At 37.4% G+C, this 16,957-nt stretch overlaps 1 protein-coding gene across 1 annotated transcript in view; it reads right to left on the reverse strand.

Annotated features, from left to right (window-relative positions):
- Nucleotides 1–16,957, reverse strand: part of SCFD2 (sec1 family domain containing 2) — a 318,097-nt gene that overhangs the window by 239,169 nt on the left and 61,971 nt on the right. The window lies entirely within an intron of this gene.

Here is a 16,957-nt window from a genome sequence, read left to right on the forward strand (position 1 = left end):
TTATAAACTGCCTGTTTCCGTTTTGCCTGCCTAAGCAAGCCAGGCAAAGCCCATTCGCGAGAGACTGGAACTAATTTAATGTGCTCCAGGTTTAAGCCCCCAGCCTCTGCGCCTTTACAGGGAGATTTTACACAGTGGATTACTGCTGACTTTAACAATGATTCATACGATAAGTGCCTTTTGATTTGTTTTTTAATGTCAGAAAATATGCACTGGCAAAAGAAATGCCATCAAAATCATTTTGTTAAAGCAATATCCATAAAAATAGAAAAAAAACAGTTCAACTTAAAAAAAAAAAAAGAGGGCAGTCTAATTTTACTCATGCCAAAGTCTTGTTCACATGAATTTGTAGTTTTACTCGATGCAAAAGAGCCCAAAGTTGTTTACAGAGAGTTAGATTTAAGACTGGATGGACTCCAAGATATGATTGGTTGAATTGATATACTTTGCCACAAGACTCGTTCCCGTTATTAAAAATACCAAAGCCACACTGAAGATAGACAAAAGCATCATTCTTTATCCAGCCTCAAAGATACCCTGTGAGTTTTTTTTCAAAGATGCAAAATTCCTTGAAACCAACACTAATTAAAACAAAAACACATTCACAAAGCTCAGGGTAAGATCCATCATCTCAAAGTATGTCAGGGGAGGAAAGTCTCCTCTGTTTAACTCAAAGGAACAGAGCAGCAGAGACATTAATTCAAAAGAAAACAAACCGGGAAACAAAAGTATATATTGTACTATTATTCTAGATCTCTGCATTGCAGGGGCCTGAACCAGTCATCAGAATATGCTTTTAAAATGCCAAATGTAATAAGATATACTCGTCCCCGTCATCTGTTAGTTTCTCCTATTTTATTTTTCTTGATGTTCCTTTGAAAGGGCCAAAGTCTTACAGTAGGGGGCAGTATTGTAACATCATGCTCTCCCTAAAACACTAAAGGGTTGACCCAAGGAGGAAAAAGGACCATTATTCTTTATTAAGATCACACCGTGTTGGCATAATTATCCTAATTTATTACAAAAGTTTAGATTTCTTTCTCTGACTCCAATTTGCTTTTTCACTGCCTATTTATAATATTAAGATGTCTTAAATAATACAAAAACAAAAGCTTTTTATAAATACCTGAGACAAGCTGATTGCTACTTAGCAGTGGAAGAACTATTTACTGAATGTCATATATCAAAAGCATGAAGACTTCTCCAATTGAAACTATCCAGATGTCATATATGTATATATATGTATGTATGTATGTATGTATGTGTGTATATATATAGTATATATATATATATAGTATATATATATATATAGTATATATATATATATATATATAAATATGTCACATTGGGAGATAGTAAAAAAAAGAGAGAAAATGAATATTTCATCTTGGTCTAAACTAAAATGCAGAGCTAGTTTATAAACACAAGTCAAGGTGACAAAGGATAAATGATGTTAATTTCAAAAAATATGAAGTAAAAAATCAATTACAAGAATGCATTTGTATTTTCAGAAATAAACTTTTTCTTTCCATTTGCCTAGAATGATTCTTGGCTGGCCTGCTAGGAAATATGGAAACTGAAACTGTTTTTACTAAATTCTTGGCTTCCAATGACTTACAACGCTTTGGGAGTTTGCAGAGGAAAAAGCAAATTCTTTGCCAGGTTCCAAGAATAAAACCTATAGATACATAATGAGATTTTTTTTTACCCTACATAATGGTAACCCATATGGCTTTCTCTAAATTCTATATTGTGTGATTGAAATTTTTATTTAAACTTGAAAGCCCTAAGGTCACTAAATAAAACAAAGACTAATTATTTGCCTTTAAAACGATCAAGCCTCATGCAATCTTAACAAGTGTTTATGCTTATCTTTGTCTTTAATTTCAAGTCAAAGGTTTGCTGGTTTGCTTGTTTTAAGAGAGTGGGGTATTACAGATTCAAACAAGGATTTTTTCCAGTCTAATAATTCTACCAAAAAACTCAATATTAAAGTGATTCCCTTATAGATATATGAGCTAACACTTTTAAATGTACATGAAGAGATGCTGAAAAAGAAAAAAACATTGTTGAGCTATCACTGGAAACCAGCAAAAATTTATTCAACCACGTTTGAGTGGTATAAATTCCAAATTTCGTTACTTCAAGTTATGTTAAGTTTATTCCTTACTTTTCTCTACTGCTCTATTTCTGCTTAAGTTGTTAAAAGTTAGTGCTTTCTGGGTCTTATTATGTGTGCATGTGTGCGCGCACGATCTTGTTGTACAAGACTCTACCATGTATGCTTCCTGGTTGTGACAGTTTCCTTTTTCAAGACTTAACAGAAAAACCGGACCTATAATTACCACCAAATTTCCCTCAAATTGAGCTAAACAATGTATATTTGAGTTGCCAGTTGGGACATAATTCTTCATAATTATTGTACAAAGAGCCCAGGGCAGTTGGAACAAAGTAATTGACTAATGGAAGAGCACCAGGTATGCATTTCCTTGAAACATCTGCTGGAGACTCTCAGTCACTTGAAGAGTATGCAAAAATGGCCCCATCTTCTAATCAGTTTCTCACCAGCCAAAATAGCACCACAACAGTTGTTTTAAGTAGTGTGTGTGTGATGGGAGCCGGGTGGGGGAGGCGGGCAAGGTTCTTCTGTAGCAAACCCAGTGTAACCATTTGGTTCTTCCAAAGGCAAACATTATTTCATCTCCAAATGCTGGCGTTTGTGACAGTGAAGGGGGCAGAATTTTTCTTCTAATAATTACATATTTTCCTTATCATTTAAGTCATGTCTCTGTCACCTATAGTCAAAAAGCATCCTGAGAAACCCAATAAATCTATACGTACATTCTTGCCTCCCTTCCCTCTTACAGGAGTGAGGAGCTGACCCAGCAACAAGGTATGAGCTTTGTGGTCTATAATAAAATATATTTGGCCTTTGTCTCAGGTTCCTGATACAGAGCTCCTAAACCCCTTAGAATTTCCTGAGTGACAAGTCTTTCATTATTCATAACTAGACTGTTTGATGATCACACCTGAGTTTATGCTAATGAGGTGACGTAGGGTGGGGTCCCTAGGTAAACTCAAGGTGAGAATGATCACCAAAAAGGCCAAGTGATTAGAGGTTGAAACTTTCTGCCCCGCCCACAGTCCTACAGGGAAAAGAGTAGGGCTGGAGACGGACCTCTGTAAAAACTCTCAAACAGGAGATGGGAGGGGGTTCCAGATCGGTGAACGCGTGAACCTGCTGGCAGAATGCTGCACCAGAGAGGGCACAGAAGCTCTATGTCCTGCCAGCTCTCATACACTTGCCCTATTCATCTCTTCCATCTGGCTGTTCTTGAGTTGTATCCTTTATAATAAACTGGTCATTGTAAATGAAATGCTTTTCTGCATTCCATAAGCCATTCTAGCAAATTACTGACCCTGAGAAGGGGGTCATAGGAACCCCTCACTTATGGCTAGTCAGTGAGAAGTACTGGTTGCCAAACTTGCAACTGGCATCTGAAATGGGGTTAGTTGTGTGGAACTAGCCCCTTTGACTTAAGGGATCTGATGCTAACTCCATGTGGATAGTGTCAGAATTGAATTGAATTATTGGACACCCAGGTGGCATGTAAAGAACTGGAGAAACAGGTGGTGTGAGAAAACATCCTTAGTTATATTTCAATGTATAGCTGAGTAGAAGTCAGGCATCTCTCATATGACCAATGACAGAATTTCTAAGCTTGGGTTACTGATAGGGGAACACAAAAGTTAAGGATTCTAGCCTTAGTTATAGTTGATAGGCTGAAGTGATTAATGCATATGAAAAGCTGTTATTTCAGGAACTGGCATGCATGACCTATGTGACTCCAGGAGGCTGATGAACAATTCAACCTTTGTGTCTCAGGGGGTCTACAAGCATTGGAGACGGTATCTGAGCCACTGTGTTCCAGGGAGGGGACATGCAGATAAAGAAATACATTTTAGGAAAATCACCACTAGACAGCAACTCTTATCTGATTAACCTTTTCTCCAAATCCGTACCTACCCTTTTCTTCTCCTTATATAAAAAGTTCTGTTGAGATGAGGTGTTAAGACAATTTTGAGGGTACATGACCACTGTCTTCTCAGATCTCAATAAAGTGCCCGTAAAGAGTGCCAGCATCTCAATAAAGTGCCAGTAAAGATTGAATCCTTGTCTCTATGTGTTGGTTCTGGTGGTGACAGACAGCATGAATACCGATGTTCCTGATTTCACTACCATAACAAAATACCAGAGACTGGATTGCTTAAACAACAGAAATTTATTTTCTCACAGTTCTGAAGGCTGGAAGAACAAGATCACAGTGCCAGCATGACTAGGTTTTGGTGAGGGCTCTCTTTCTGGCTTTCAGATGGCTGACTTCTCAGTTTGTCCTCACACAGCAGAGAGAGAGAAAGCAAGCTCTCTGGTGCCTATTCTTATGATGCACTCACTAATTCTGTTCTGAGGGCTCCACCCTCGCTACCTCACCCAAAACAAGTCATTTCCTAAAGGCCTCATCTCCAAATATCAATATAATCACACGGCAGGTTAGAGTGCTTCAACATATGAATTTGGGGGGATAATTCAGTCCACAGGACTGAGATTGGTGGCCAAAATTCAAATAGGCCTGTCCGGAAAAAGTCAGCCATTGTTAATATAATGAGAATGGTTTGCATGACATCAGTGTAGACTGGCAGCTGAGGAAAGTGGACTGGAATGCACATGCATGAACAATGATGACTTCACTGTACTAGTCAGTGGGGGCAGTAGACACTGTTGAGTGCACATGTGTACTATGTGGTCATTGAAGTCAAAATGACTGAATGAGTAGAGCAAGAAATCTGCATCAAATTTTCTGTTAAGCTTAAACATTCCTCCACGGAAACGACTTGGATGATTCATAAGACGCAGCTATGGGCAATTCATGATTGGCAGCTTCATCACAACAACATACCCACTCATGCATCACATCTCATGTGGAGTTTGTAGGCGAAATATCAAATCACCCAGGTGATTCAGCCCCACTATAGCCCAGATTTGGTGCCCTGTGACTTCTGGCTTTTTCCTAAACTAAAATCACCTTTGAAAGGGAAGAGATTTCAGACTGTTCATGAGATTCAGGAAAATAAGATGGGGCAGCTGAAGGCAACAGGGAGAACTGTGTGAGGTCCCAAGGTGCCTCCTTTGAAGGGGGCTGAGGCATCATTCACAATGTTTCTTGTATCTTCTTCATTAAATGCCTCCATTTTTCATATTACTTGCCTGGATACTTTCTTGACAGTCCTCATACAGCTTGTAATCATGCGATAATATTTCTCTCTATGGGTGGGTAACTATACTGCACCTGAACCCTTAGAACTAGGATACAAGAAACTGAGTCTACCTTACCATCATTGTAATAGAGGTCCATCTTAACTCCTGCCTAGCAGACTCTCCTGTTCTTCTTCCTACTCACCTACTTCCAAACTCACCCTGTACAAAAAAACTCACTGTAGGATGTAAGAAGTATTATGAACATGAATCTCTGAAAATGTTGAAGTGTTAAAGTGTATTATAAATGAAAAAGATTACTGATATAATCAGATTTGAAAGCCAAATATAAGCATTGTGTCTGTGGCTAACAACAGTTTTTCTTTACTTATGGTGAAAGCAAAAACCAGTTTCTAGAAAAATGATCAGGCCTTCCTGTTTGGAAAGTCAGGAGGCAAGACACGCACTCTGCTAATAACTGGGAGAAGTTTTCCTCTGTGAAGAAGAGAGTCTCTGGTTTCGGCAACACGTGTTCAGATCAAATCCTGACTATGTGTTTAATACTGAAGGATAAATGTTGATAAATTGAATTGTTTTAAGGGCACAAATTTAATATACAGTATAGCCTGTGTAGCTTCTAGTAGACTCAGTCTCAGCACACACACATACACAATGAATTCCATTCAGTCCGTCCTCTCTGCCTCTGTGATAGAGAAATCCACTCTCAAAATGAAAAATTTGAAACTTTAGGAAAGTTTGAGTACTTGTTGGAAAACATAGTTGAGATTATTATTTACAAATAACAGGAACACGTTTTAAAATGAGAAAGTATGGTCAAAGAGCCCCTGTGGTTTGTATTTGTTCTCGTGAGATCAGGGAGATGTAACTGAATATTTATACATGACATTTTAAATTTTAGAAAGATCAAAATTGTTTAAAATCAAGATAGAAGATTAAACACATACATCTAAATATTCTATCTCCCCAAACCCTAATAAAACTACCAAAGCAAAAGAAACAGAAAAAAAACGTTTCGTGTTTTAATCATTAAACTCACAAGTAGAAAGAAAACTAAAAAGGAAACAACAGCAACAGAATTTTGGAAGCTTAAAAGTCAGTGCATACCTGTTAAAGGACTTAGGAGAACCAAGAAAGTAAAATGCAAACTGCTGGAAAAGCTGATAAGCAAACCTATTTACACTACAGAGTCCACAAAAGGCTCAGGAAATGGCAGTGCGAGGTTCCTCAGAAGTTGAGAGGGAACTGGAGTACATTAATAACAAATGGTATGAAATTGAGAATAGTTGGATCCTTAAGTCCCTTCCAACACTGCACAGTGCTTGGCAACCACCTTTCCCTTACCCTGGCAGCAGACAGGAGGTATTCTCCAGAGGGAGTAAAAAAAAAGGTTTTGGTCTAGTGATTGCTTGGCAAAGACAAGGGAATTAACTGAACATACACCAAAAGCTGGATGCTGACACTACCCACCTGCTCTGGTGTAAATGTTTGTGTCCCCCTCTACCCCAATTCACATGTTGAAATCCTAGTCTCCAAAGAAATGGTATAAGGAAGTGGGACCTTTGGAAGGTGCTTAAATTATAAGAGTATAGCCCTCATGAATGGGATTAGTGTTGCAGAGAGATCCCTAGCCCCTTGAACCAGGTAAGGACACAGAAGAAGGTGCTGCTGGCTCTGAAGCAGGAAGAGGGCCTTCACCAGAAAGTAACCATGCTGGCACCCTCATCTTCATTTTCCCAGCTTCCAAAACCATGAGAGATAAATTTCTGTTGATTATAAGTTTTTCCAGCCTGTGGCATTTTGGTATAGCAGCCTGAATCGACTAGGACAGCACCTTTTCTTCTACCCAACTCTTGAAAGACACATTCAGATCTTCATTCTATGCAAAAAACTGGGAGGGCACTCTTTGGGGTAATGCTTATGGCTCAGGGAAAAAGACCTAATACTGATTCTAACTGTTCATCAGCAAATAACTTACCCGATCTCCATAGTAAACCTCTCAAATCCAAAAACCTATCATAGGTTCAGCGTATCCAGTCAGCTTTTTAGACATCTACTCTGATTCCTACAACTAGCAATTACCCACCTAAAGATATCCACACATAGAACACAGAAAACAACTTAAAAAAATTAGAAAGGCAATGTGGAAGAATCATCAGGGAGAAGATTCTGTATCCATAAAAGAAAAACAAAATGCTATTTAAAAAATAATAATGATAATATACAGAGTATACACATGCACACACACAAACACAAAGAACACTTGAAATTAAAAATATGATATCAAAAGTTAAAAAACTCAACAAAAAGCTTGGAAGACAAAGTTAAGAGTATCTCTCAGAAGAGCAAAACAAAAAACAAACACAAGAAACAGAAAACAGTTTTAAAAGATTGAAACATTAGCAGGCCCGTTATTGATCAATTCTCCACTGAATGTAAGGATGCCTATTTAACTATTGCTCCTTCTATTGCTAACAGTGGGTTCAGAAATCATTTATAATGCACATAATGTCACTATATAGTCTCTGCTTCATTCATTCATGGGTGCCTGTCCTCACTGGGTACTCAAATGATAAGCTTTTGGGGAACATTTACTTTTGTTACGCCATGTTAAGACTAGAAAAAAGATGACCAGACACAGCCTCCGTCCCCGAGAAACTACATTACAGAGAACTGACAAAACAGTCCCTTCATAAAACCCTTGGGTTGTTTTGCAAATGACTTTAAGATCTTAGTTCATTTTTTAAAATGCAAAATTACACACAGTAAATGATGCATTTTGAGTGTGGTTCATACAAGAAAGAGGAAGGGGAACTCCAATCAGCAAACCTTCACTCAAAGAAAATACCTGACACGATTAGAGCACAAATGGATATATGAGCACTTTATGTAAGTAAAAAAATGTCGATTTGCAAATGTATCTTATTTTATCATTCTTTCTCTTAAACTACTTCTTAAAATTAATCATTCAGGCTCTGGCCAGTGTGGTTTAGTTGGTTGGAGCTTCGTTCCGTACACCCAAAATGTTGGGGGTTCAATTCCCAGTCAGGGCACATACCTAGTTTGTGGGTTTGACCCCCCAGTCAGGGTGCATATGAGAGACAACTAATAGGTGTTTCTCCCTCACATAGATGTTTCTCTCTCCCTCCCTCCCTTCCTTTCTCTCTCTAAAATCAATAAACATTTTTTAAAAATTAATCACTTATGCCCTGGCTCTCCTCACTGTGAATAGGACTTTAACTATAGTTTTAATTTCAGAAAGTGGGTTTCCTTGTTCTCAATTAGCTCTTCTTAATTTCAAAATATGTTGACTTGAACCCTTTCATGATAGCACTGAGCAGATTCTACTTGATTCTAGTGCTTAAGACTCTGGTTTCTAAACTGCAGGAAGACAGGACAATGGGTGGGCGCGGGTGGGGAGAAGAATAGCCGAAGTGCTGCTACTAAGAAGCTGCATGGGGAGCGGCGCAAGGGCAGGACTAGGAAGATTCATTTAAGCCAACAGTTCTCAAACTGTGGTCAGGGACCCTGGGGAACCTTTTCAGGGGGTGCAAAGAGTCAAAATTATTTTCATAATAATAGTAAGACATTATTTGCCTTTTATCACCCTCATTCTCGGAGGAGCACGCAGTGAAGTTTTCCAGAAGCTATGAAACATGCGATATGACAACAGACTGAATGCAGACGCAGACAGAGGGATCCAGCTGTCTTCTATTAAGGCAGACATTTTAAAGGCACTTGCAAAATACGAAATAATGCCACTCTTCTTGTAAAATGTTTCTGTTTTGAAAAATAAAGTTATTTTTTCATGGAAAATCTATTAATGTTAACATGTAGTGGATTTATTATTGCTATTTTTAATCAATAAGATTTCTTAAAATTCTCAGTTTTATTTTCCAAGATGGTTGGTATCAATAAATATAATCCTCATAAACAAAAGTTCTTTGGAGTCCACTATAATGTTCAAGAAGCTTGAGGCCCATTGGTTTAAACCATATACTGAAAGGACAAAATGCCAACTAAGGAGTTTGAATTTTAGGCTTAATGAGTTTCTAGTTTACTCTTCCTACTTTCTAGTTTACTCCTTCACTTTCCTTCCCTTCTTCAGTTGCCTTATAGTGTTGGACGGGTGATGTACTCCCAAGCTAAGTTTCCTCCAGCTGACTTCTACATCACGCAGACATGGCACTGCTGTTCCTTCTGCTGGGAAAAATAAAGTTCAGAACTTAATAGAATTCACTGTTGAGAAAACATTCTCCTCTTCTCAAAACCAAATGTTCCTTTCCTTCTGCAAAGTTAGTAAAGTTAACCACATATTATAGCTTCAAAAGGACCAGGACTTGCAAGAGCCAAAACAAGACAAAATGTGGGAAGTAATAACGTTCAGGTGGGTGTATTCAGTACATCCAAGTTGACACAACCACGATGAAACCTTGTGAGCAAGTGTTTGCTCATCTCACTTCCCGAACCAACAACAAATTCCAGAATGGGCTGGAAAGAGTATCTAAATCAAAAGAAAGCACAAAGCTATCTGCACGTGAACAGAGAACAGCACAATAACATAGTAAGGAGATGAGTGAGTGAGTGTGCATGTGCAAAGCAGTAGCACGCATATGCACATTTGGGTTGCAAGAGGTAGAGATTAGAATTATGGACAAATGACTAATATTCATTAAGGCAGAAGGAGAACAATTCATATTAGACATAGAGTTTTAGAGTAGTTATTTTTATAGAACTGCTACAGAGGCTCATTTGTTCTCTTGAAGGAAACCAATAGAACCACTCAAATCCTGCTTCACAAGTGAACCTTAACTCATTTGCAATAATTACATCAATAATTTTTTAAACCAGCATATACTACTTTTTCTGTCTTGTTTATAAATATAGTTGACTTGAAGAAGAAAACTCTATTCTTAGCTAGGTGCTGGTGGACAATGGCCAAGGAAAAGATTCAACTTGTGTGTATCAGTGTGGCTATTCCAATTATTAAAATACTAAAACACTTCTGTAATAATGATAAATGAAGGGTGTGAAAACACATATGGTACACATAAATGCTTTCTAGCAATGATGATTATACTAGAATCATATCATAGGTTTGGTGTAAAAAGCATTACCTTTTTACAAAGTTTACTGTCTAAATACAACCAACTGCATATAAGATTTGGACATAATTTTCTCTAGCATAAACATAATGAGATGATGAATAAAAAGAGAACTCAAGATCACTATCTTATTATGTTTTATTGCTGCAGGTGTATAGGAAAAAAATTTCTCTTGGAGACGCACAGTGCCAAAATCAAAACTCTAAAACCTTTGGAATAGAATGAGAAAAACCTGTCTCCAATGTAATTCATTTCTCTTCAGGGACCTGACTTTTGATACACAGAGGGAGCCAAAATTAAAACCAGAGTTAGTATGACCCCCAAAGTCTATTTGCTTTCAGTCAGGCCCTGTAAAAAACTCTTTTTTCACAACTCTTAAGTGTTCAAACACAAACACTTCATGCCAGTTTAAGCTAAAAAAAAATCCAAGAATTAGATGTATAAGCAAATAACATAGCATGTAAGAGTACCAGTAAAATGCTGCTTCAAAGAATTCTTAAAAATTTTACATTTATTCCTGGCTGGCGTAGCTCAGTGGATTGAGCGCGGGCTGCGAACCAAAGTGCTGCAGGTTCGATTCCCAGTCAGGGTACATGCCTGGGTTGCAGGCCATGACCCCCAGCAACCGCACATTGATGTTTCTCTCTCTCTCTCTCTCTATTTCCCTCCCTTCCCTCTCTAAAAATAAATAAATAAAATCTTTAAAAAAATTTTTACATTCATCCAACTAATAACACCATATTTTTTTCAATGCTTGACATAACTTTAAGACATACTAAGATCAAAATATCAAACAATAATAATGATAATGGTTACTACCACCACCAACAGTACCAGAGCCCATGAGACCTCAGACTCTGTCCCTGACCCACCTCATCCCCCTCTCTGAGCTCATGCCCCCACTGCCTGACTCGCACACCCCAGCAGTGACTTTAAGCTGCCCAGGGATTTAAAACTTCCTGATGCCTCTGCCTAGGACACTCTCTACCTAGATGGCCTCATGGCTCACTCCCTCTCTTCATTCAGGTCCCCACTCAAATGTCATTTCTCCGGAAATGTCCAGCTCTAGTCACATGGTATAAGATAGTTCCCCCAAACCCCATGGCTATTGACCCCATGACCTAGATTTATTTTTCATCATAGCGCTGTCACCAACAGTGACACGCAAATTATTTGAGAGCCAGTACAGCAAGAGCACCAATCAATAAAACAAATGCCATAGACAATTGGGTCAGTTTATAAGCTCATATATACATGCTTTATATACTTGTTTATATATATATTTATTTGTTTACTGCCCATTTCCTTAACTAGAATGCAAGTTCTATCAGGGAAAGGACTCTGTTGTATTCGCTCCCTACTCTAGTGGTACCACATGGAACATTACTGTTAGTCACACAGTAGGCGCTCAATAATTATTTGTTAAGTAATTGAGTACTTTCTGTGTGTATGTGTCAATATATTCTAATAATTTATCATAAATACAAAGAATATTCTTATATGAAATGTGGTCAAGTAGTGAGTTATTCAAAGACAATATAGATGTACACACATGTACAATTTAACAGAAATAGATACAATAAAGCAATTAATACTGTAATAACATTTTACTAACCATAACTCAGTATCTTTAATGAGTTGGGGTCAATTGGAAAAGTTTACATACCTAAGAGTCCCAAAGACTCCATCCAGTTCTTACTGATTCTACTGTTGAGGGTTGAAAGGAGGGCAAATCTCTCTAAGAAAATAAAATTCAGAAAATGCCTTACTGAAATAAAAATTCTGAAACCCTACTTCAAATTATATTTAGGGGTATTTAAAATGCTATCTTCTCTTTTCTTTAAAAAAAAAGTGAAACAAATTTCCCATACAAGAAGTAGTAGAAATGAATCTCTGCTTTATCATGATTCTTATTTTAATCATAGAAAAAAACTAGTACCGATCAAACACTGGCAAATAGGAAGTAATAGTACTACTAGTACCAGGAGCAAGGGAGTAACAGGAGTAACAGTCGTAACTGTAATGGTCAAATCCATCTTTCGAGTACCCATGAGTTAGTAGTACTGTGCCTAGACACGTATATATTATTTCCAATGCCCAAATCACCTAAAAGCCACCCAACTAAATAAATGAGGGGTAGGGGGCTTAGAAAGATCAAGCAACTCTCCTTGGAGACTTGAAAATAAGGTAATATCAATCATTACTAAATTCTCTTAAAGGAAAGGAGAAAAGAAAATAATATCCTCATTTGACTGATGAAGAAACTAAGTAGCAAAGGATTTGAAGGCTGAAAATAGGTTTCCTGACTCCCATTCACAGGAGCCTTTGTCTATTGAGACTAAATTACCCTGTGCATTCTTTTCTCTTTTATTTTATTTAATTTATTTATTTTTAGAGAGATGAGAAGGGAGGGAGAAAAGAAGGAGAGAAACACCAATGTGTGCGAGAAATATCTATCAGTTGGCTCTTGCATGCCCCCAACCAGGGACCTGGCCCACAATCCAGGCATGTGCCCTGATCAGGGATCGAACTTTTGGTTTGTGGGAGGATGCCCAACCCACCGAGCCACACTAGTCAGGGCTACCCTGTGCATTTTTAATGTTGCCAGGATCTTGCCTCATAACAAAATTGTAATAATTAAATTAAAACCCCACTGAATCCAAATTACAAAGACCTTGCTAGTAACTATTTATTCTTACAATATTACCACAGTTTGGAATGTTTATGCTTCACCATCTCTAACTCCTTCTCCATGACAATTCATGACATGAATTCCCATTTAACGAATATTGTCTAGATCTCGGATATAGTTTTTAGACTATGATTGCGTTGACTGCTTGCTGAATACCTTTTTATGTATTACTTACATACATTTCAAGTCAAGACTATTGTACTACAAAAGAATAATTAAGTTAAGATTAAAATGTATTGCCTGAAGACAAATTAGGGGAAGGTAGAACAAGATGAGTATTTCTGGAAGAAGATGAGGAGCTCAGGCATAAGGACATCAGCAGCTCTGCTGGCAGAGGTGGCATTTTGATCCTTGAATGTGACCGACACTATTGGGGGCTATAAGAGCAGCAGATGAACAAAACAAACCAAAAAAAAAAAAAACTACATTTAACAACACATGGGACTGATTCTGTTCATTTTGTCCCTTTGTTCCTGGTACCTGACATTACTTTGAAAGAGTCAAATTTCAATATCACCGAGTTTCCTGCCCACATTGTTTTCCCATCAGGCTTATTACTAAAACAGCTTTTCACAACATCAGTTAACACTTTAGAAATCTGTTCCTATACAACCATCTTATCTGGATTATGTCTTTCCCCTCCTCTGTTTCTTTAACACAAGAAAAAGAGTACAAATTTTAATCATGTTCTAAACCAGTGAGAGAAGCAACACTGACGCGGTGAGTTAAAAAGAGAATAAAAACCTTGGTGTTGAAACACGGAATCTTGACTGTGTCACCAACACAGCACCGCACATGTATGTGCTCCAACATTCTCAACGCTTTGATGGAAGAGATTACTTTTAAACGACTGCAAAGCACATCAGTATGAGTGGTTGCCAGAAAGCTTAATTGTTATTCTCATCCATGAAAGAGTGGATATCTGTCCATAATAAATTTTTTAAATATTCAGTGATAAACATTTGCTAATAATAACTTGAACTTACTTTTTTTATTTGATGTTTTCATTTGGTTTAATCATTTATTGAAATAACTACTTTAATGACTGTTTTGGAGAAAGAAAAAAAAAAGATCTGGAACTTCAACACAAATTAGATTCATTAAAATTAGAAGAGCTTTTCCAAACAGCATTTTCCGCCTATAATATTGATTCCAAATGACTTGCCCAGTACAATAAGTCAGTACCAGTTCTGGTTACCATATTTAATCATGATTTCAGAGATATGTCAAAACATCAAAGGGATATCATCACAAGTACAGTAATGTGCTGGAAGAAAAGAACTGGCTCCCAAAAGCTAAGCCCTAATTTGTATTGTGTCTTATTTAATTATTGTTATCTTTGAAAAGTAATATAATTTCAGCTTTATGCATTTAGTTTTGGACCCAGATATTTGTAGACATGGGCAGTAGCAGATTCTACAGAAATGTGTTTGTAGTACCTCAAAGGAAATTTTGGTTTTTTCCTCCCAAAAGAGCACGGACTGGTCACCAGATGTGGAGGCCATATGGCACACGAACATGAGCGCCCCGGGACAATCAGAATGAAGCTAATAAGCCCAATAGGCAGAAGCAACCACTCTGAGATGATGGACAAGCGTTTGGTTTTCTTGATTTTCTAGAAAAATATATATAAATATAAATCGCTTTATCTTTAACCTAGAAGAAATACAGCTTAGCCAGTCATTTTCTCCAATATTCTTTCTTTTGGCTTGAAAAGAAATTTACCCATGTGTAGTTTATTACTTGGTTTAAATTCTGTCTTTTTCACACACAATTCATGCTGAGGTTAAAAGAAAGAAAACTGAATCAGAAACTACTAGTAAGATTGCTTTAACTAGTGAACAGATAATTTTTATTATCATTATTATTTTTTTTGCTGTAACTCTCAAGGAATTGTTACAGCTAATCAGCCTTTAAGACAGGTATGTTCTGTTTCTGGTTTATCTCTTGACTTTAATCCTTCTCTTCTCAAGCCTCAGCCCTTTCTCCACAAATGTGCACCTTGTATTTGTACCGTGCCGTGCTACAAGACCTGGCAATGTGCTGTGTCCTGTCTGAACTCTGAATATGCAGCTCCTACTACTTTGAGTGCTTTCCCACCCTTCCTTAACTGGTAAATGCCTTTTCAGCCTTTAAAACATAGTAGTTTAAGTATCAACTGCTCATGATATCTTGTTTGGCTTGCCCAGGACAACAGTGTGGTAATTATTGGGGGAAGGAGGGATAAGGGAGATAAGTAGTAATAGAAAAAAAATTACAATAAAATATAAACTAAAAAAATAAAAACGGAGAAAAAAACAAAAAAATTGTGTCTTTATTAATCCCTTATTAAATTGAGCCTCTATGAATAATGCCACCCGTACATTTCTATTCTAATGAGAAAGGAATGAAGATAATACTGATGGCAAGCTGACACTTGTAGAGGGCTGTGTTTATGCCAGATAAAATGTCAAATGCTTTATGCAAACTATTCAAGGTTGTGAACTTAATATATAAATAGCTCTTACAAAGGAACAAAAGATAATACATTTTCTGTATTACTGGAATACAAAATGTTCCAGACTTTGCAGGAACAAGAAAATAAAAACCACTCAATCCAACTGAATTAGACTAAAGATGATCACAAACTCTTTGCTTCTCCTCCCCTTAAAGAGTAGAGGCCAGTGTTTTCCCCTCATTTCTAGTTTGCCCAGAAGTGATTTTCTACGACTTCAGAGGCTAAGTTATGAGAATAAAAGGTCTTGTAGCAGCTTCCACCTGTAATAGTTCTCCTGGGCTATTTTCCCTTACCTGGGCCTCCATGTAAGAGGTCGGACTACCCCGAGACTGTCAGGCTGAAGAGGCCATGTGCAGGTCCTGCAGCTGAACCCATCCTTCAAGCCACTCCCTACCAGGTCCAAACATCTGACTGAAGCCCTCTGGACCCTCTACACATCAACCCTTCTACCCGCTGAATACCACCAAGTCACCTCACTAACTGCCATGTGGACTGAAGAACTGCCCCGCTGAGGTCTGCTTGAATTTCTGCCACACCAAATTGTGAGCTATAATAAAATGCTTGTTTTAATCCAATAAGTTTGGGGGTAATTTGCGTGTGGCAATAGATAATTAGAAAACCCACCATTCACTGAAAAGTATAATCATTTTCATGTATTGTTCCATTATTTCTTCTAATTTCATGTACCTAACGTCCCTCTACTTTCTTCTTTCTTTATAATTGGACTGTTGGGTTTATACTTATGTGTAGTTTTGTTTTTCATATCTATAAGAATAAACACTTATGCTATTAACTATCTATGAAAATTTCCTCACCTCATTAAAAATATTTTTTAATAACTTGATTTTAATGACTACATACTGCATTCCATCATTCTTCTATTGTGGAACATTTAAGTTGCCCCTAATTCTTTATTATTATGAATAACTTATAGTGATCATCTTTCAAAGTAAATCATCAGCATCTCTGATTATGTCCTTAAGATTAATCAATAAAAACAAGTACTGGTGAGGATGTGAAGAAAATGGAACCTTACTGCATGATTGGTGGGAACGCAGACTGGTGCAGCCACTATGGAAAACAGTATAGAATTTCCTCAAAAAAATTAAGAATGGAACTGCCTTATGACCCAGTGATCTCACTGCTGGGAATACACGCTAAGCATCCCAAAACACCAATTAAAAAGTACCTATGCACCTTTATGTTTACAGCAGCACTATCTGCAATAGTCAAATATTGGAAATAGCCTAAGTGTCCACCGGTAGATGAATGTATTAAAAAACTGTGGTTTATCTACATAATGGAATACTATGCAGCAGACAGAAAGAAGGAGCTCTTACCCTTTGTGACAGCATGGATGGAACTGGAGACTATTATGCTGAGTGAAATAA

This window comes from Phyllostomus hastatus, unplaced genomic scaffold, assembly GCF_019186645.2.
Source record: "Phyllostomus hastatus isolate PE091 unplaced genomic scaffold, TTU_PhHast_1.1 phas_contig_196, whole genome shotgun sequence".
Lineage (NCBI taxonomy): Eukaryota > Metazoa > Chordata > Mammalia > Chiroptera > Phyllostomidae > Phyllostomus > Phyllostomus hastatus.